The sequence below is a fragment of the Pollachius pollachius genome, assembly GCF_949987615.1.
Source record: "Pollachius pollachius genome assembly, chromosome: 1".
NCBI classification, from domain to species: Eukaryota; Metazoa; Chordata; class Actinopteri; order Gadiformes; family Gadidae; genus Pollachius; species Pollachius pollachius.
Window position 1 is genome coordinate 39950747 of NC_136934.1, and position 22578 is coordinate 39973324.

At 49.3% G+C, this 22578-nt stretch overlaps 1 protein-coding gene across 1 annotated transcript in view; it reads left to right on the top strand.

Moving 5' to 3' along the window:
* LOC307088400 (neuroendocrine convertase 1-like) overlaps positions 1-22578 on the top strand; it is a gene marked incomplete at both ends in the record, with an annotated part of 85509 nt that overhangs the window by 58262 nt on the left and 4669 nt on the right. The window lies entirely within an intron of this gene.

Below are 22578 nucleotides of genomic sequence, written 5' to 3' on the forward strand. Positions count from 1 at the left end.
AGATTGTAATTACTGTGTTGCGGCAAGAGGAATGGATTAATTAAAATATAATGATGACGATCACATCAGCGGGCGTCTTGTTTGAAATCCATCCATTTACCGGGCGGTGGCAGGGAACTTGTAATGGCCCCCAGATCTACACGGCCCCATGCTAATTATGAAAAATGGCTCCTAGCATGGCGAAGGACGGCCGAGTGGCGGCGCCGGGCGCACACGGACAGGGTCACTTAACCTCAATGAGGTTGTTAAGACGCGTTAGCTTAGTGATAGCGTATCATTAGCCGCGATAGCCGCTAATGAGAGGATCCGTGTTCAGGAACGCCGGGAGATAACGGGGGCCGGTAGTCTCTCGGATACGGTCGACGTAGGGGTGGGATGGGGTGGGAATCATGGGGGGGAGGGGAGAGGGCGGTTGAGACATGGGGTACAAAATAAATAAAGGAGCATAACATTGTTATTTTATGAAGGTCACGTCAAGTAAAATCCACGGAGCTCCCTTCTCGTCCCCCCCTCCCGCCCCGAGTGTCGGTGGTGGGGAGGTTTACTGCCCCCCCGGTCCGGCACAGGGCCAGCCACGCCTCGTTATGTAGAATAGCTTGTGGGTGGTTTTACTGGCCGCTGCTCCGGGGAGCCTGGATGGAGCGGGCGGTGGTGCTGGGACTCCACGAATAGAACCAAGTAAAAAAGTAGGGGAGAGGGGCCTGGGATAGGGGGGTTGAGGGGGGTTCAATTAACAGCTTCTTGGTAGCCATGGAAGAGCTGCCTGCGAGATGCTGGGGGTGGGGGGGGGGGGGTTCTGGGTGTCATGATTGATGTGTACGCTTGGGGATGGAGGATTTGTGTGGGTGTGCATGTGAGTGAGTGTGGGGGCCTTCCTGTGAGTGTGGGTGTGAGTGTACATGTGAGTGTCTGTGTTTGTGGGTGTGCAGTAATGTTGGTGTGTGTGTCGTGTGTATGGTCACGTGTGTATTTGTGTGTATAGTGTGTGTTCACATGTATGTGTGAGTGTGTGTGTCTGGGTGTGAGTGAGTGTGTGTTTTCATGCATCTGTGTGAGTGTGATTGTTTCAGTGTGTGATCACATGCGTGTGTGTGTGTGTGTGAATGTCTGTGTGAGTCTTAGTGTTCACATGCGTGTGTGTGTGAGTGTGTGTTCACATGCGTGTGTGTGAGTGTGGGGTGCGAGAGAAAGGCTACATTGGGGAGTGGTTCTCAAGGCGGCGGCGGTGATGGTGGTGGTGGTGGGGGAGGGGGGCATCCCTGAGCTCCATCTGTTTGACCTCCATATAGACCGGGAGCCTGACAAACGCCGGTGTTGGGGGGTAGAGCCACGCGGTTCCCTTCGCCAAGGCAACACTAAAAGTGTCAACCGCCGCCCGCCACGGCAATCTGCAATCAGATTTACTGTGCATGAAATATGGTCGCGCTTTTATTGGTCCAAAGACTTGTCACTCATAATTTATGGGCTGCTGCCAGGCCGGCTGTGATGTCAGCACGTGCCCCGCACCTTCGGGGAGATCAGCGAGCGTTGCGGGGAAGGGAGATTTTGGAGGTTGAGAGAGAGAGCAAGAGAGAAAAGGGGAAGGGGGGGGTGAGTTGTGGAGGGAGAGAGAAAGAGAGAGCAATCACAAAGAAATAGGGCCTTCAGGGAGAAGAGAAATTGAGATATAAGAAGACAGGAAAGAAAAGGTGATGGAGACTAGCGGAGAAAGAGGAAAAGAATAGCACACATCCATTTTGTTGGGCAGTGCTGGTGAGTTTATCAGGCTCAAGGGGGGAGGGAGACTGTCAGATCTTTGTTGGCCTGTATAAATGGAGAAGCGTCAGCCACAAGTCTCTCCCGCTAGGAGGTCTTCTCTTTACTACTGTTTTATTTTCTGTTTCTGCGTTATCGCTGATCTCTCTCTCCCCTCCTCTCCTCTCATATCTACTCTTCTCTCCTCTCCTCTCCTCTCCTTCTCTACTCGTCTCCATCCTCCCCTCCTCTCTCTCCTCTTCTTCTTTCCCTCTTCCTCTCCTCTCTCTCTTATTGTATCTCCTCCCCTCTCATATCCTCTCTTCTCTCCTCTCCTCCCCTCTCCCCTCCTCTCCTATTCCCTCTCTCCTCTCCCTCCACTCCTCTCCTCTCCCCTCTCCTCTCTCCTCTTCTCCCCTCACCTCTCCTCTTCTCTTGTCTTCATTATCTCTTCTCTTCTCTTCTCCCCTCTCCTCTTCTCTTCTCTTCTCTTCTCTTCTCTTCTCCCCTCTCCTCTTCTCTTCTCTTCTCTTCTCTTCTCTTCTCTTATCTTCTTTCCTCTTCTCTCTCCTCTCCTCTCATATCTACTCTTCTCTCCTCTCCTCTCCTCTCCTTCTCTACTCGTCTCCATCCTCCCCTCCTCTCTCTCCTCTTCTTCTTTCCCTCTTCCTCTCCTCTCTCTCTTATTGTATCTCCTCCCCTCTCATATCCTCTCTTCTCTCCTCTCCTCCCCTCTCCCCTCCTCTCCTATTCCCTCTCTCCTCTCCCTCCACTCCTCTCCTCTCCCCTCTCCTCTCTCCTCTTCTCCCCTCGCCTCTCCTCTTCTCTTGTCTTCATTATCTCTTCTCTTCTCTTCTCTTCTCCCCTCTCCTCTTCTCTTCTCTTCTCTTCTCTTCTCTTCTCCCCTCTCCTCTTCTCTTCTCTTCTCTTCTCTTCTCTTCTCTTCTCTTATCTTCTTTCCTCTTCTCTCTCCTCTCCTCTCTATTTCCTCTGCTGTCCTCCCCCCCAAGCCAACTTGGCATCCTTTGAACGCTGTCACCTATTGATCACAACGCCCGGACGAAAGGAAACTATTAATCTCTGATTCCAAATCTTTCACTGGAGGCCAGAAATAGATTTTGTGGAGCGTGACCCAGCATCCGTGGAGCTACACCAGCGGGGGGAGGAGGGGATGAAGCAGAACGCCCAAAAACAGGCTTACCTTAATTGAATCTACGGTGATGTTGCGAGGAGGCTGGGAAGATGCAGTAATTAAGACTGGTGCAAGGTGGAGATGGGGAGTAATAGAGATAGAGCAGCAGGGATCAACGCAGAGCTAACCTCTCGGCACGGAGACGAAGCGAACATCGCCGGGACGTGATGGATGCCCGTAGTAGTAGCGCTGTCATTAATAAATAAATAAAGGAGGAGATGTTGATGTTGAAGATGTGTCTTTGAAGAGGAAGAAAAAAAAATGAACGGTTGAAAATTCCATTCTCTGTTTTGAAAAATGAGCCTCAGTTCACCGAGAACTATTAGAATGTTTACATTTGCAGCATTTTGTTCCATATCAAAATAATTAATTGCCTCCGTTTTCAAATTAAAAGTACATTACAACACAATTAAGGATGCAAATGAGCCCGACCCGTCACGAGCAGCCTGAAAAAGTGAAAGACTGACTGTGTTGATGTATGAGCGTTTGCCTGCTCTCTTTGTGTTTTTGTGTGTCACAATGGATCTCTGTGCATCTGTGTGTGTGTGTGTGTGTGTGTGTGTGTGTGTGTGTGTGTGTGTGTGTGTGTGTGTGTGTGGTTTGGGTCGGGGGGTGTATGTGTATTTGTATGTGATTAGTGTGCGATGTGCTTGTTGTTGTGTGTTTGCTGCTGTCTTCGCTGTGGGGCGAACACCTTGTGGTAAAGATTACATCAGCATAAATGATGGACGACATGGGTGCTCTAATAAACAACAGTGTAATTAGGTCACTCTCTTACAGAGGAACTGATGGAACTCAGGAGCAGGCAGATCCGTTACGACTTATATCTGTATCCAGGCACTCATTTGCAGAGTAGAGACTGAAGCTGGAAGAAATATAGACCCACACACAGTCACACACACAAAGTCAGACACACACATGCGCACACACATACATAATAACACCCACACAAGCATGCACACACATGCGTAATCACAGAAGGCCCCGCACACACACATACATATGCACACACACATAGACCCTTAAACACACTGCACAGCCCATACAAACACACACACACACACCAACGCAGTCAGTGTGTGTGTGTGTGTGTGTGTGTGTGTGTGTGTGTGTGTGTGGGGGTGTTGTTGAGGGGCTGTGACCTCCAACGAGCCTATTCCGTGAAAGATGTCTACATCGCCGTAGAAACCGTTGGCCGTAAAACATAATTTTGCCATAACCTTCCCTTCTTTGGAGGGACAACAGATATAAAAGTATATAGCGTGTGGTTTACGGCTGCTACGCTACAACACACACACACACACACACACACACACACACACACAGCCACTTACTCACACACACACACACACACACACTCACACGTGCGCACACACGGCCTGGTGGCAGCGTGCTGAGCTGATGGATGCCCCTGTGCCGGCCGCCTTTTTAATTGCTCGTAAATTTTTGATCCGGGGGAAACGCCACGTTTTCCTTGTCCCCCCGGCAACATGGGTGACAGAGCGAGTTGAGGTGTGTGTGTGTGTGTGCGTGTATGTGTGTGCGCATGAAAGTGTGCATGAGTGTGTGTCAGTGTCTGTCTGCCACTGCGTGTGTGCGTGTGTGTGTGATTGTGTTTGTGTAAAGGAGAAGCTAGGGGGCTATCAGTCAGAGGAGAAGCCACTGATACACACATTTCGAACGCGAGTGGGCTCACCAGTACACACTGCTCAATGTTTTTCGGGGGGGCGTACTGATAGATTATCTGTGAGTCAACACGCGGGACGAACAGTGCTGCTAGAAAAATGAGATGGAAACAAAGGAAAATAACCAAACTAAACTTTCTTTCTTCTTTTGCCGCAACTCACAGTTTGTGCAAAGTGTCAGACGCTTATCTTAACGATAAAAGAGCCTTCACTTAAGAAGGCCCTAAGTACTTAAGTAGAATCGGGTAGCTTGCATTCGCCTACATTAAATGACTGGTGCGTGTGGGTTTGTGTGTGTGTGTGTGTGTGTGTGTGTGTGTGTGTGTGTGTGTGCGTATGTGTGTGTATGTGTCTTAAAGAACACTCCTACGGTACCTCGGTGGTGCTGACAGTAATGGAGAAGGGAGTGAAGAATGGCTTTGGAAAAAAGCAGTCCCCTTAGATTTGAAACTGTTACCGAGCCGAACAGATGCTCATCTGATCAGTCCCCCGCCCCCCATCCCCCTACCCCACCCCATCCCGTCCCCGACGACACATCCCCCCCCCCCCCCATTCTTTATTTTTTTTCTGTCTCTGAGATGAAAGTCAGGCAGGATAAGAATACGTTTGTAACCGGCCATTAGCCATTAGCTCGCCCAGCGCTATGGCGGAGGCTCCATGCTGGCTGTTTATTTTCGGCTTGCCCCAAATTGTGTCTCTCAAAGTCTTTCTAAGCTTTCAGACACCCACCCACTCACACACACACACACATACATACATACACAAACACACAGATATACACACACAAACACACACATGCACACACACACACACACACACAAAGATACACACTAACACAAAGACACACACACACACCCACTCACACACACAAAAACACGATGGTGGTATTCCTCCTGCTACCCCACACTATCCCCACCACCACCACCACCAGTCTACCCTCACGGCCCCTGCAGCGGTCTAGTCGAGGGGGGTTGGTCTAACAGCCAAACAAACAGTACTGTTGTAATCAACCACAGGTCATCACGCAGTGCAGAGGGGGCAGAGGGGCTGGAAAGCAGACGTGTGGTCGGGGTGGTAAGGGGACTGACTGACTGTGTGTGTGTGTGTCAGTGTGTGTGTGTGTGTGTGTGTGCGTCTGTGTGTGTGTTCTGAATCTTATATCAGAGGGTCCAAATGTGTGTTTTTGGAGGGGGGGGGGGGGTTGGGGGGATGTTCAGGTATCATATTTGCATAGACATATGGAGACACATACAGATCTAGCTGAGCATACTGTTGTTTGAATCATTTAATGTGGTGTATCGAAAGCTTACAAGAGAGACGGAGCTCCATCGTGGATCTCAAGGACAGTCAAGGGTAACATCTAACACACGCACACCTCGAGTCGAACACAGCCACAAGAAGCAGCCCTAGCAGACACACGCTGGCTCTCCGAGCTACACCCGCCTCATGGTGGAAGTCACTGTTTCTGCTGTGACTGGATGCTCAAAGCTAACACGCACGCACAGACACACCCACACAATCACACATAAACATACTGTACATAAACACACTCACTCATGCACCCGCACACCCACACCCACACACACACTCAAATACATACACACACATACACAAGCACGGACACAAACATACATGCACACACTCACACACTCACACACACACACACACACACACACACACATACAAACACAAATAAACACACACACACACACACACACACACGCTGGTCCTGTGGGCTGACCACTGCATGACTAGCGACGCGCTCCCAGTGGGCGAGAGATGGGGGAGCCTGATCAAGCCCAGCAGCGTCACCCCCAATTACTCATTCCCTTAAAGGGGCTATTAAAACATAATTGCCCAGCGATTTACATCCAAGTTAATGTGGCCCCGAGATAATTTATTATTTTCCATAAACCCCTCCTTTTTTCTCCTCTTTTGTGCAGAGGGGATGGGGGGGAGAGGGAAAACAGAGGAAAGAGAGAAAGTGGGGGAGAGCGAGAGGGTGAGAGAGGCTGTAATTTCCTGACTCATGAGGAAAAGCATGTTGGCAGAGCCAGTAAAATTGTTTAAGCCCACCACACACCACCGCACCACCACCATCCACCCACCCTCACCCTCACACACACATACACACACGTGCACATAGCACACACAGACACACACACACACAGTCAGACACCCTCAGCACGGCTGCCTTTTAATCCTCGTTATCGCTCTCATTAGCCAGGGCTCAAAGGTCAGCCCCTCGCCCCCCCCTCCCTGCTCCGCCTACACCTCCCCTCTGCCCACTTTAGGAAAGGAGAGCTGATGATGTCACACGCGGATCCTTACCGCACTCGGCCACAGCCGTGGTGGTCTCATGGGCGCGTTGACCATCGATACCGGCTTACACACACGCGCACACACAAACACACACACAAACACACAGGCGTGTGCACGAAAACACACACGGGCACACTCACCGAGACACGTACACACACAAGCGCACACACACACAGCCCTGGCGTGTTCCCGGTGCCCTACAGCCAAGGTTGGCGGTGTTTCCATGTTGTTGTTATCGGTATGACGGTGAGAGGAGGAAACGGGTTAGGAACGGTTCCTTTAAGCCTCCCTACAGCGGCTTGGCCATGCGTTGCATCCCGGGTCGGGGTTTCAGATCAGTTCAAATGAACAGTGTCAGCAGCATACACGGAAAACAAAAAGGAAAAGGTTTCTGCTCCTTTTGGAGGGGCTCTTTTTAGGAGATAGTGAGGAAGTGTTGTGTTACACATTCATAGGCCGACTGCTGTGGAGAATCAGTGCCCGCATACACAGAGAAGGAAGGGGAAAGAGAGACCGATATGTACAGTTTTATTTGAGTGAAAAGGGCCAAAACAAACCAGATTTTCTTGGCGGGGGTCCACTGACCTTGTCTTTCAGAATGGAGGGCAGCAGGGATCCAGCTTTAGCTGCCTGACACGCACCCCCCCCCCTCTCTCTCTCTCTCTCACCATCTGTGGATCTTGCTCTCTCTGTCTCTCTCTGTCTCGCTCTCTCTCTTTCTCTCTCTCTCTTTCTATCTCTCTCCCTGTCCGTCTATCTCTGTCTCTCTCCCTGCCTCTCACCCGTTGTTTTCATTACATTTCTCTATTATGTTGTCCTTCTTGTGTCTCCGCTTATCCCGCTCTTCCCCTGCCTACCTCGCTCTCAATCCGCCCTCCCCCTCTCTCACCCTCCTCACCTCAGTCACCCACCCCCCCCACCCCCCCCCCCCCCCCCCCCCCCCCACCCCCCCCACCCCACCCTAGTGTCCCTGTCTAATTGGAGCAAATAAAGATCAATTAAAGTAATTTAGTGCTTTGCCTGGACGAGGGGCTGGCGGCTGAATAGATTAGCAGACTCTCTCTCTCTCTCTCTCTCTCTCTCTCTCTCGTTCTCCCTCTATCTCTCTCTCTCTCTCTCGCTCTGTCCCTCTCTCTTACTATCTAACGATCTGGCTCTCTATCTAGCTCTGGTCTCGGTGTATGGGGGGGGGGGGGGGGGTTAGGCAGAGGCCAGGGTCAAGTCACCATAAGGATGCTTCCAGCAGCTTGTTTTGATGGAGGGACACACACACACACACACACACGCACACGCACACACATTCACATTCTGGGATATACACATACAGCTTATTTATATAAACATGAACACACCTGCCACAACCCTTAAGACTCAGTACAGGACCACCATGGGCCATGTTGAAGGTTAGCCTTCTGTAGGGCTTGTGTAGATCCCTCTTTAAGGGCTATACATCGCGATGTCAGCTCTCCATGACCGCCTCTATTCTGGGAACATAGGAAGCATGCCAGTTATTAGGATTTTTTGTCATTGTTGAGTCATCTATTGAGCAATGATTTTTCATTATGGGAAGACATTGTTGTGTTTGAAACTGCCACAGTATTTCTCATGCGAGATGTTGCAAAATAAAAGTTTGTATAAGTCTAGTTAACGGTATCTTTAAATTTGACATTGCAACTGTTTTGAATCCCGTGTATATGGACGGCTATCGCCAACAAAAAATTCCATGATGCAACGCTCGTGATAATTTGTGCGTGCGTAAATTCACACATCACGTCATTTTAAGTCCAAGCACGCTTATGTTCTGCTTGGAGATTGGAGAACCACCCTGCTGTCTCGGCCTTCATACTCTCACTACTGTCACAGTATAATCACTCCTCCACATGTCCTCAAAGTACCCATATCACTGTATTCACGCAAAGTGTCAAGCGTCTTACAACATCACCCAGCATCCTTCTAAACTCGTACCCAAAACCACACGCCTACCCTACTCTACAGTGCTCCTATGCACTCATCCATCGATGGCTGTTCTGTAGTAAAAAAAAAATCGATGCAACCATTGCTGTACCAGACTATCCCATAAGGGGTCCAACCCACTCTTCATACTGCGTGTTCATTTCACAAACGAGGGAGCGCAGCCGGCTCATGTGTGAGGGCGCCCAGCGTCGCGCGGTAGCTAGTTTCCCCCCCAGCAGGACGCTGGCATCGCTAGCCGCACCACACCTCGCCTCCTCTAAATCTCTCTGTTCGCTCTTCAGACAGCAGGTGATGTGACGGGGCGCTAAAGACAGAGATGAAGGAGACGGATGGAGTGACCCGTTCGCAGGACAGCAGGGGGCCTGCCTACTCGCGTGCACTAGCGCTAGATGTGCGACCGCGAGCTGACAGGGCTGTGAACACACTTGTTTTGTGGCTAGGGGGTGTGTGTGTTTACGTGTGTTTGTGGGTTTGTGTGTATGTGTGTGTGGGTGTGGGTGTGTGCGTGTGTGTGTATGAGATTGACTGATGCATAATGTGCGTGAGTGTGCGTGTGATTCTGTGTGTGAGTTTTTGTGAGTCCTTCTCACAAACACACTTATTATTAGACTGAACAACCCGTCTCGTCAATTTTCTCGGGTGCATTGTTTTCCTGCGAGGGAGTGTGTGTACGGGTTTGGTGGGTTGGTGTGCATGCGAGTGTGTACATATGTGTGTGTTTGTGTGTGTGTGTGTGTGTGTCTGTGTGGGTTTGTGTGTGTGTGGGTGGGTGTGCATGCGAGTGTGTACGTGTGTGTGTGTGTGTGAGTGTGTCAGGGTTTTGCGAATGTGTTTCATTAGGGCGGTATGTCCAGCCTCCACGTCTGAAGCGATTGCAAGAGGAGGCAGTCAGCGACCCAGGCTGGCGAGAGCTGGCATTTATTCAGCCTCAGTCCTGCGTCCCTCTCCATATGGCCGAGGAGCCTACCTCTGCCTCCCAAGCTCTGCGTTGGTGGAAGCGATTGTGTGGAATGTGTGTGAATTAAGTGTCTCATCATTCAGAGCAGACACGCAATTAGGAGAGCTGCAGCAGTCACCGGCGGTAGACAGCGCGTGATTCCTGTCAGGATAACTCGGCTCCACTCGCAACGCCCATTTTGTTCTTGTTTTAAAAAGACAGGAGTGAACACACGCACACACACACACGCACACACACACACACACACACACACACACACACACACACACACACACACATTAAAGACAATCAGAAATACCACGCAAAGTAATACACATACTCACACAAACACATTTAGACAAACACACACACAAACAGAAAGACATACACACACAGACACACCCAAACAAAGATGCGTAGGAGATATTAGACTTTCTATTTTTCTTTGAGCAGAAAGATACATAGATGGGGGGATGTGAAAGTGTGCCCACTCAAATAAATAATGTTACATATATTAGTTGCAATAAACAAATTTTATAGTATTTTATTATGACTTAAATGTTAAGCAGCAATGAATGGCCATCTTCAATTATTTGTCTAATCTTAAATCACAAAAAAATTATTTTAGTTATTATTTGTCAATATTGCAGGTAAACATGCAGTACAAAGAAATACATTACTTCAGGATTGTTGGTGAAATATGGTAAAATATGAAAATAAGCGAAATCACCAAGGAAATGTAACAATAAGCTTTAATCCGGTCTACAAACCAGCTCTCACAATTTTAATAAATTTATTCCATGAATAACGAAAGTGGTTGACCAAATCCCATATTTCCGCGCGCAGGCAGATAATTTCACTAAATGACATTTAAACTATGTCAAGGCTTTTGTAGATTTTTGTTAAAACAAGTATACTTAACTACGCAAGGAGACCTTTTGTAAATGTACAAGCAGCATAAAGATTCAGAGATTCTTGCCAATAATACTTCTACTTCTTCACAGAGTAACGACTCTTGGTTTAGACCAACCAGCAGCGTTTTCACCAAGGAGTGAAGCCGCCCTTGTCTGGCTAGAACCAGTCCGTGGACAGACCTCAGCGGTAGCGGACGATCGCCCGCTAAGTATTTCAGGCTCGACTGCAACACAATGTTTCTTTCGTCTGTCTTCAAGCTGCTTAGCACACAAACTCGCAGAAAGCGGCGAGAGATAATTGCCGTTCACGTAGGGAAATTTGGCAAGCACCTTTCCCGCGAGACCCTGGTGAAACGGTGCCTCAACTCCTCCAAAACTGTCATTCTTAATGAAATGGTAATTACAAACCCAGTGGAACAGCTGAGGGGCCTGTGGGGCCCCATGGAGCCCCGGCTCCAGAACAAACCTGCTACAAGAACCTGCGGAGAGGAGACGCAGGGGGGCGGAAAGCCAAGAGGAGGGAGAGGAGGAGACCCAAATGTACAATGCAGGCAGGATGCCCTGGTACGGCGAGCGCAAAAAAGAGAAAGAATGTCGTTGGGGAATTATTTTAATTGTGAAATCTCTCCCTCATTGCTGAACCACTCCTTGCCCCGGCTTCCTCATCAATAACGCCTGGCTGTGAGGAAGGGGAGGGAGGGAGGGAGGGAGGGAAGGCGACGCGGAGGGTTGGTTATAAGGGCCACACGGCCCCGGGTAATTGATTGCTTTGTAAGCGAACGTGTCTTTAACCTTTTGGGTGTCAGGCCCAGTCGGACGCCATCACTCCTGCCCGGGTTTGAACCGTTTGTCTTCCGCCGCCCCTCCCCTCCGCTCCGGGGCCATTTGTCAAGCATGAGATGTTTTGGGTGTTTAGATTACAGGCGAGATGGGAAAACAAAAGGCAAAATGCCACCCCAAACAAAAGGCCCCAGCCTGGATCTCCCGCTGATATGCAGGGCGGGCAGGGGGCCAGCTACCTGGGGTGCTGAAACTGAAGAAAGCGATGGGGGCTTTCTGAAACACAGCCACGAACCAAGATCCGAAATGCAGCAAGTGCCAAAGTTGAACCGGAGCCAGAACGGATGCTGGGAGCCAAGGCAGGGATTGAGCCGCCGCCAGATTAGTGACAAGAGATAGAGGCGGAATGGTACCTTGAGACGCAGCCAAAATGGCAGCCGGGGACCTGGGAGATGTAAGCAGGGCTTGGGGGTGCTGATGGGGCTGATGGTGGGGGTGGAGGTGGAGGAGGGGGGCCGGAGGATGACTGTTTTCGGGGTGTGCTTTTTCTCCTCATGCTAGAGGCCTTTAAGTGTCCCAGTGCAACCCTTCCAGGTACTTAGGCGTGTCTGTCTGTCAGGGCGGCTGGAGAGCGCCCAAAGATGATTTATCTCAGCCATGATCGGCGCTGCTGGCCACAGCATCACTCAGGGAGACCCTTGGAGAGACAACAGGTCAAAAACACACACCTCCTGAGAGCAGGAATCTGACAAGGTTACAGGGCCTTTCCCATCTCTCCATTCCTCTTCCTTCCGTTCTCCTTCACTGGGGGCCTTCACTGCATCGTAGGGATTTATAGCTGTGAGTTGTGTCTCGTAACAGAATGATAGGAGGAGGGACGGGGGACATAGGCAAACGTGTGCCTCCTCAAAAGCAGGTGGGAATTGTTTTTGTGTGTTTTCCAATGTGACATTTTGTCACCATGAGCTGTGCATGTTTCCATGAGCGAGTAGTGTGTGTTTGTATATGTGTGTGTGTGTGTAGTGTAGTGTTTGTGTGCACATGCGCACTCCTATTTTAGTAGACATGAAAGTGTGCGTATGTGTGTGTGTGTGTTTGTGTGCTTTTGCTTGTGTGTGTGTTTATGTAAAAGCACAAGGTGTTCCGTGTGCTTTGCCAGTTCCATCTGCTCCGGCATCGCTACTGACGTGATGTACCTGCCACTTCTCTCCTTGGCTGAGGTGACATTCTGTAAGAGTGAGTGTGTGTGTGTGTGTGTTTGTGTGTGTGTGTGTGTGTGTGTGTTTGTGTGTGTGTGAGTGCCATAATACCTTACTTCCACTCTGGAATAACTATTAAAATCTGACAACCAGAAACATGGAATGAAAATGTAAAGACGAGGACAAATAATTGCACCAGTTCCAGAGCTCAAATCCATCATCTTGATATCTGTTTATCTGGAGTAAAGCAGATCTAACTTAAATTCACTTTTCACTTTGCTCTTTTAATCCAAAGCGGTGACGTGGGCGACGCAGCAATGCCACGATTCTATTAAGGTTACACAATAAAGAGGCAAGGAAATAAAAAAAAGATGACCTTTCACTCGTTAAATATTAGTCCAAACAAAACTTTTAAGATATGAAAGCATTCTTACTTCTTATTGGCAGCCTAGCAAAAAAAATAAGCCATCAATACGCCAACATTATGGGATGTAAGCCGCTGGAGGATGAGATCCGCACCCCGGCCCACTGATCATCACAGGCCGTGGGATGTAATACGGGACCAGCGTAGCTTACATGAAGTGTTCCCATCTCTCTCTCTCTCTCTCTCTCTCTCTCTCTCCCTCTCTCTCTCTCTCTCTCTCTCTCTCTCTCTCTCTCTCTCTCTCTCTCACTCTCTCTCTCTCTCCTGCCTGCCTGCCAGCCTGCCTGCCAGAGAAGGACAGAGTTCCACTGCTGGATGCCTCACTTCTGAACGCTGCCAGGGAGATGTTGCAGAAGCTGTGGGAATGAAGACAGCCACATTGGAGGAGAAGAAAGAATAGGGGCTTATGAGGCTACAGCAGCCAAGTTCCAATCGTTCTACGCACCACAACAGAACAGCTCTTGACCCAGGCTGCACCCAAGGCTGGGTGCAGGGCTAAAGTCAATGAAGGCATTGTGAGGGAATGTGGAACATGAGCTGGTTCTCATGAGTCTTCAGGCTGGCCATTCAGGTGGGGCCAGCCTTACCAGCAGCACTGTCCTCTCACAGCCATGAAGAGGAGCCCTGAACAGACCAGCACCACAGAACCTGTCCAGTCCTCAAAGAAAATTGTTCTGTACTCACTCAATATGAATTTGCCAGTAAACTGTGTGGGTAAAAGACATGAAGTCCTCTCACGATGGCAACATGTGGAGGGAGGGTACACTGAGTACCTCTGGTATGAAGAAACCATTTCATACAACAGTACGTCAGACACAAAACTGATGTCAGTGTGAAAACCTCATGGGAACATTTGCCCACATTGTCATATTATAGGAGGAGGAGGCGGAGGAGGGCAATGTGTTAACGGTCAGTCAGCAATTGGCGGCAACATGAGCAGGCTCTTGTCTGACCGGCTATAAGCCAGGCCTGCCCAGCCACAGTCCAGTGCCCGTGGGTCCTCAAGATATCCGACGCGGGCTACAACATCCAGGTCCACCGCCCACCATCCCCCTCCTCTGTTCCGGAGATTGTTGAATCTGTGGTTCAACAGGCAGGATCACGGCTGTTATCATGGGCTGAATGAGTCTCATTCTAGAAAAAGGCACGATTCCATCGCACAAGACCATTTGGCACACAGCTTTTGAAGGTGTGTATTTTGCGGTGCCAAACAAGAAAAAAAACCTGCTCCAGTGGATTTAAACATTCAGATCACAGCTCCTCATCGAGTGTGGCTCATCCATCCAAACTATTTGCTTGTGGAACCGGGCTGCTAGGATGTACAGTATATCGCCCCTACTCATCACAGTACAGCAGGTATCACTACACATCACTAGCCCCAGGTGTTTATCAGACGTGCAGAGGGCCACGGTAAGGCAACCCCTTCAGCAGGGGCTTCGCGTTCTCAGCCACTCGGAGATGCCGCCCGTCTCAGGAAGAAGCCAGCCAATGCACGCAACAGTGACGCTCGCTCACCTGGGAAATCGGGGCTTTGCTGTCAATAGCGAGTGCCGGGTGCAACGCCAGCTTTCCAGCTGTGCGGTCCATGGGATTAAATTATACCACTGATGATGCTGTGTCTCTCTCGCTCTCTCTCTCTCTCTCTCTCTCTTTCTCGGGCGCTGCAAAACACAAGCCATCAGGTCATGCATGGCACGTTCCAGGCCAAGTCAGCTGGTCCCCTTCGGACGTCGGACGTCCCCTTCTCTGCCAAAAACTTCCAGGCAGCGTAGCAGCAGCAGCCATTGCGTGAAATTCCAAATGCGGTGGTCCTCTGAAGGGCTGTGCCCCTGCCAAGGACTGACACAAGCCGTCCGTGTGTCCGAAGGGCAGGGGGCGAGGGCAGTGGGGCGGAGTGCACGGCTCCTCGGAGGGGGGCACAGATTTTAGCGGCGGGACTGACAGAGTCGTCTCTCAAATGCTCTATTTGAGATTGGAGTTGGATCGCTGTCAATCCAGTTTGAAAAAATCCCTGAAAAAAAATAGCACTGTCCCTTCTAAGGGTACCGTTCTTTGCTTGTGATTCGACCCAGTTGTTGTCTTTTTCTGTATCATTTTCTAGTGTTTAGATAGCTTACCAATGAGCCACTACCTGTAGATACAAATTTAAACGTTTTGCTTGGGAAAATGCATCTTGAGCAAAGGTTTTTTTTTTTTTTTTTTTTTGTCAGCCTGGATGCAGTTGTGCATATCTAATAACTTGTAGCTTCACTTCCACCGTGAAAAGATCAATAGCGCAACAACTCAGGTCTAGGAAAAAAACATACATCGATAAATATGAAGTGGTGTTTGTGTGTGTGTGTGTGTCTGTGTGTGTGTGTGTGTGTGTGTGTACGTGTATGTGTGTGTTTGTGTGTTGCTTAAGGGAAGGGGTGCATAAATACCTAATGCATTCTGGGAAGCTATTTCCATTTCACACAAGAACGTAGATTGTCTTTGGGCAGAGTCTTTCATTTCTCTCTCTCTCTCTCTCTCTCTCTCTCTCTCTCTCTCTCTCTCTCTCTCTCTCCCTCCACCACCTCTTCTCCTGGTGGGCTGTGAAACTGGCCATGCTTCTGGGCCAACCCTGCCGGCTGCCAGATAGATTAATTAATTATACTGACCTCGCCTTTTTTCATCGCCGAGCCAATTACCCCGTGAGACCGTCGACTATATGCGTGTATTTTTACTAGGCAGAGCCGGGGTCCAGGGTAATTAAGGATGTTCCTCACTGGGAGACGCTAACCGTACTCTTTCAATACCGTCACTTAATATTAAGAGTAGCCACGCAATGATATCGTTCCCCCTGAAAGGAAAGCAGATCTATATGCGGGTAATTGTTCGCTAATTAAGAGGAAGTGATACGCTCTTTGTATGTGTGTCCCCCATACACAAAGAGCGCTCATTCTGTGTGTGTGTGTGTGTGTGTGTGTGTGTGGGGGGGGGGGGGGGGGGGGGGTATTGGGAGGAAGACCCGACAATACTGGTGTTGATAAGGAGACCACAACAAACAGAAGGAGTTGAGGTGTTGGGAGGATGGAGAGTGATGTGAAGATTGACCCCTGACCCCTATCCGTAATTGGTTATTAAGCCTGCAGTGTTTGTGAGTGTTGCAGAAACACAAGGCGGCCCCTCAGCTGTCACGTCACAATGTCTCGCCCACTCCCCCCCCCCCCCAACCCCACCCTTCAGCCCTCCTGCTTCTTCTATTCTTCCCTGCTGCCCACTCCTGTGACAGTGTCCTCTGCTTTTGGTGACTCAGTTAGAATCCATTTACGAATGGGTTAAGGCCTTCACACAATCCTACTGATTGTTTTTCAGCAGGATTTGGTTGTGCACATCCGTAATATTTTCATTTAATTTATTTATTATTAATAATATATTGTTATAGGCCTTTTCTCATACCCAATCAGAGTAACCCTCTACACTGATCATTTGTGGAAACATAGTTTTTGGTTGCTCTGGATGAGGCAACTCTCTGAAACCCGTGAATTTGAAACTGTGTTTGTGACAACATTTTTGTTTTTGTGTATTGGTACGTTGCGGGGTTATGTTGCATTGTTTTGTGGTTTAAAAAGTTATCTCAATGTAATTATGTATATCCATGAATGTCCTGAGAACATTCAGGTCCGCCACGTCTAGACTTTCAGAAAAGACAAATAAACAACGAGAGACAAGCAAAGTCATAGGCTCATTGTTACACACATTGTCCAATTTATAATTCTGGTCAGTTGTGATCGAGTGTTCGAACAGTAAACTGACCTCTGTCCGTCAAGCACAGACTGGTGGGCGTCGGAGCACAATATCAGGTACTAACACCTTTCCCTGGTACAACTCCCAAGCTCAAGTTGAGAGCTCAAACAAACTAAGATATAAGTAGTAAAGGAAGTTTTTATTTTCGAATTGCGTATCACACCAACCTGCTTGCGTGCATGTGTGCGTGTGTGTGTGTGTGTGCGTGTGTGCCTGTGTGCATGTGTGTGCCTGCGCATGCCTTTGATTGATGGGTCAGTAGATAAAACGGGTGCCTACTGTATGAAGTGTGTGTGTGTGTGTGTTTCTGCGTGTGTGTATTTGTGTGTGTGTGGGACACACAGTCTTGCCCAGAGGGATTTGGGAAGTAGAGCAGTGCGTCTCCTGCAGGGGGAGCCGTCTCCCCCGCTGGGGCCGTGCAGCAGGCGAGCCGAGGGGGGCCTCTGCAGCCCCGTCCCACCGTGCAATCAGGGGGGAGGGGGGGGTACAGGTCCCACATTCTCCACCTCTGCTAATGCATAAATAATGGGTTTGTACAACATTTCGATTTTTTTGGTACATTTTCCAGAGGGCTGAATTACTGAAAAAGTACACAAAGCTTATGCTCAATGCCTTGCCGTATCTCTTTATCTTCATAGTTTGTTTATGGTTTGTTTACGGTTTGCCACCGCAACTTAGACGCAATCCGATTGGTGGATGGGGAATTGAGGAAGCAAGACAGTCGTTGAGTTGCACGAGTAAATGAATGAATGGAACGTAGCGGCCTCGACATGACGGCTGCAGGTGGGACCAAACACAGGGGACCCAAGCCGGCTGTAGTCAGCAGAAATCACGCTGAACTCAGACATGAACTCTGGAAGGTGCACGTGGCGATTGTCTGCGATGGTGACATATTTGCCTTGTTCCTTCCCGCACTCCTAATGATCAACAGATAGAGCTGTCTGAGGTTTGCATCGGACACGTCATGTGTGTGTGATGTGGCATCAAAAAGTAGTCCCTTTGAAGAGACAAACAAAAGCTCCCGGTACGGTCTTTGTCCGTATTGAAAGGAAGGCACTTGGGACACGGAAGGGAGTCTTCTGCCAAGCTTTTAATGGCACACTCACTCAATCTCTTCTCCCTCTCTCCCTCTCTCCCTCTCTCCCTCTCTCTTCCTCTCTCTCTCTATCTTTCCCTCTATATCTCTCCCTCTCTTTTCCTCTCTCTCTCTATCTTTCCCTCTATATCTCTCCCTCTCTCTACCTCTCTCTCTCTCTCTCTCTCGCTCTCACTTTCTCTATATCTCTGCCTCGCTCTTTCCACTTCCCCCTTTTTCTCGTTATTGCCGGGTATGTGTGCCTGTGTGCGCACATGTGCGCGCGTGTGTGTGTGTGAGTCTGCACACGGGCATCTCTTGTCCCTCACAAGGGCAGTAGACATCTAAAAAGGGGGGGGGGGGGGGGCGTACCTTGGTGAGCATCCAACAAAAGGCTCTCCTCTGAATTTTCTTCTTCCTTTTGAATTTGTGTTTGAATAACACTCCGGCTACAAATCAAAACATGTCGGACAGAGGGAGTGAGGTCATGGGATGTAGATCATGGCGGCTCCTAGCAGAGTCTCCTTGTCGGAGCGGGAAAACGGGACCTAGCCCTGCGCTGTTTGGAGTGAGTGGCGTTCAGTGCCCACACTCTCCTGAGAAAGGGGGAGAGGGAGGGAGAGAGAGAGAGAGAGAGAGAGTGACGGTGCCAACCCTTTCATTTTATCTTCCTCGCCGTATATTTCATTAAACTCTTAACTCTCCGTGTGATAATTGACTTGACATTCCACGCAATTTCTTTAAATCAGACCGTTTTTGTCCGTTTTTGTTGGTGATTTTTCGTCCTTTTTCTTTCTTTCTTTCTTTCCTTCTTTCTTTGACTTAAATCTCCACACGGCCTTACGCATCTATTAGCAACATTTGAATCACATTTTATCATAAAGGAGATTTTAATCTCAGTTAATTTCATCTTAATACATTTACATTTATTAAATGCCCGAATCTCGTATGAGCAGATTATAACTGCACGGTTTAACCATCGACGTTAAAGCCTAGTATTTCAGCACAATATTTCACGGCAAGGCCCGGCAAGTCCCAGTGGCACTGATATAATTAAGAACCCTCTTCTTAATTACTTAATAAGCCTAATTAGTTACATTTCCGTGCTTCGGATTTGTCTCCGAGAGATGAATATCAGAAGAATGTTGGGTGTGTTTGTTATTCCCGCGCTAAAGTCCTAATGCTAATGAAATTAGCGCGCGTGGCTGTGATTGCGACAAACCGCGGAGGGATTGACCATGGGGCTAACACCGCTTTCTAAACCCACGCTAAACATTCAATTACCCAGACAAGAGATTTGAGCAGCCGCTATTAGCAGGCGATAGAAAACACAGATCCATACACCGCATACGCACTGTTGTGTTTTTATTGAATGTTGTGCGACCGCCATGTTGTGCGCCGCCTAGCTTCGCGTTGACCACCCCCTCCGGCCCCATTGTGTCCTTGTTGACACTAATCTGTCCGTCATTCATACCCCGGTTGAAGATGTGCTGGAGATGCACGAGGGCCTATAGGTGAAGCTCCTTGAGATGGGGGGGGGCTTAACGAGACGAGGGGGGGGGGGGGTTGGGGTTGGCTGTGTGGCTCTCTGTTACCACGACGATAGGCAAGTGGGAGAAACCAATCACGCTGGTGTGCGTCCTGCATTCCTGGCCACTTAATTGGAGGTTGTTGGTACCACAGAAGGTGTCACCAACCTTTTCAGGCACCCAACAGATGGTGTCCCCTTTTTTTTTCTTTTTTTTTTCCTGAGGTCTGCCAATGGCCGCTCTTCCTGCTCCTGGGAAAATGACCTAACTCGCAGGCAGCTGCTTAGTGCGGCCTGAGTGATTCTTTACAGCCACATGTAGCGGGGGTGGGTTGGGGTGGGGGGTGGGGGGGGGGGGGGGGGGGGCGAGGGCTACCGGGACGTACCACTGCTAATAAGGGGTGAGCAGCAGCCATGGCTGGGGTCCCTGGACGGACCCCCACCCCAAAGAGGGAGAAAACAATTTAACGAAAGCTCCAATGTTCCCCTGTTGCCAGAATTGTTTATTTAATTATTTCGATCTTTTTTTCTTTTTTTCTTCTTTATACCGAGGTTAGAGAAAAGGCAGGGTGGGGGTGGGTTGCTGGGGGGGTGCTGAGTGTTGAGCCCTCTGAGGGTCGGGCGTGTGTGTGTGCGTGTGCGTGTGGATTTGTTTTTGTGTGTGTGTTTGTGTGTGTGTATTTGTACATGTGCATGTGCGTGTGTGTTTGTTGGTGTGTTTGTTATTTGTGCACACGTGACTGTGAGTATGTGTGTTTGTGTGTATGTGTGTGTATTTGTGCATACGTGTGTTTGTCTGTGTGTGTGTGTGTGTGTGTGTGTGTGTGTGTGTGTGTGTGTGTGTGTGTGTGTGTGTGTGTGCATGCACACGTGAGTGCGCCTTGCCCTGCCACTGGCAGATGGTGTGAATATCAGCACAAGAAAGGGACCCGTGAAGCCCCCGCAGAACAAAAAGTGAAAAGGGTTCCTTGACAGTTACAAAGAGGCCCCATGGAAGGCTGGGGGGTCGGGGGCCGGGGTGTGGCCTGGACCCTAATGGATAAAAAAAAAAGAGGTGGGACTGTGTAGAAGGGTGTGTGTGTGTTGTGTGCGTGTGTGTGTGTGTGTGTGTGTGTGTGCGTGTGTGTGTGTGGGTGGGGGGGGTGATGCAGTGGATTTTTGGAGTGCATTTCCCACCAAAGACATAAAGATGGGATGCAGAGAGGGTGAAGGCTGTGGATGTGATTGGCTCCCCGACTACACTACACAGGAAGTGGAACAACAACAATTTGAGCGGGAATTCATCGTGTTGAGGTTACCATGTGTGTCTTTATTAAAAAATGTAATTGCTAAATAACGTGTTGTATGTATTCTAAGATATCATCGGCCTCCAAAAATATTTCTTATAGTTGTAGTATACAATAATAGTTTATTTTTTGCTATTACTATAATATACTTTGTATTTCTGTGAACATATCTCAATGAGAGATTACATGGGAAAAAGGAAGTTCCCGCTGACTTTCCACTCCTGTGGATCAGAGGAGAGGAGCCTGGTGATGGTGGGATCGTGAGGTGGAAGCCCCCCCGCACTTGAATGGCGGCTCCTATCAGCTGCAGGGGTTGACCCACAAGGCGGGACGTAAAATGTGTCATTGGGTTTCATTGGTTTCCACAGTGGGTTAAACCTGTTTCCTCCCCTTCAACACACTCACACATAAACACACACACACACACACACACACACACACACACACACACATAAACACACACACACACACACACAGACATACACACACACACTCACACATAAACACACACACACACACACACACAGCTTCCTTTCTATCAGTACTGTCTGGATGTGTTTATGGCCCCGGAGCTCGGCGGCCCGGCCCCATCGATCTTCCGGAGCTATTGGGTTTAATGGGTGGAGGCGAGCGCTGGGTGCAGGCAGCGGTCTGGCCGATGTATATTTAATCACCGACCGGGAGCTGCGGTGGCAAGTTCCTGGTCACGGGCACTTTGTATGCCCGAGTATCCCTCTCCCTCCCGCCGGGGAGGAACCCTCCCGAGGGCTGAGCCCGCCGCCATAGGTTATTTCGGTTGCTATTTTTGTCAAATGGAGAGTTAAACCTGCCACGGTTTTTATAGCACTCCAACCCTCAACTCCTCCTCGGCCATCAATTCACCCCCCTAATGTTTTACTGAAAACGTCTCTTTGCTAATCTGGGGGAGGGGAAGGAAAAGCAATTGGAATTGTTGCCCTAATTCCCAGACAACATTTGTAAAGAGAAGAAAAAGTTGATGACCTTGGACCGAGCCAGTGTTTCTCACTCGCAGCAGCCATGTTTCTTGTGCGGCGTAATGCCATTACGCTTGGCCCTGCATGCTAGAAGTCATCAGCAGTGATAGTGGTTGATTAGATTGTGTCCATTGATCGCGCCGCTTGCAGTTAGGGACTGAGACCACGCGCGGCGGTGCCTGCTCCTTCCTCCCAGTCCCCCGTGCTCTTCCTCAGTCAGAGGAGAGGAGTGGGCCGCCCCGCACAGAGAAGTAGATTGAGCTATCGATCAGATCTCCCCTCCACCTCTCTCTCTCTTTCTCTCTCTTGCTCTCTCTCTCTCTCTCTCTCTCTTGTGCTCTCTCACTCTCTCTCTATGTCTCCCTACCTCTCACTTTGTTCCTCTATTTTATCTCTTCATCTCTCTCCCCCAGCTCCCTCCATCTTACTTCCTTAATACATCTCTCAATCTGTCTCTCCTCCATCTCTCTCTCCCTCTCTCTTCCTTAATGTATCCCTCTCTCCCCCTTATCAACTCTCGCATCTTCCTTTATTCCTCTCCCTCCTTCCTTCTCTCTCTCCCTCCATCTTCCTTAATACATCCCTCCCTCCTTCTCTCTCTCCCTCCATCTAATTTTTTCTCCCTCTCTGGTTCCGTCTCTCTCCCACAATCTTCCTTAATTCAACCCTCTCTCCCTCCTTCTCTCTCTCCCTCCATCTTCCTTATTTCATCCCTCTCTCCCTCCTCTCTCTCCCTCCATCTTCCTTAATTCAAGCCTCTCT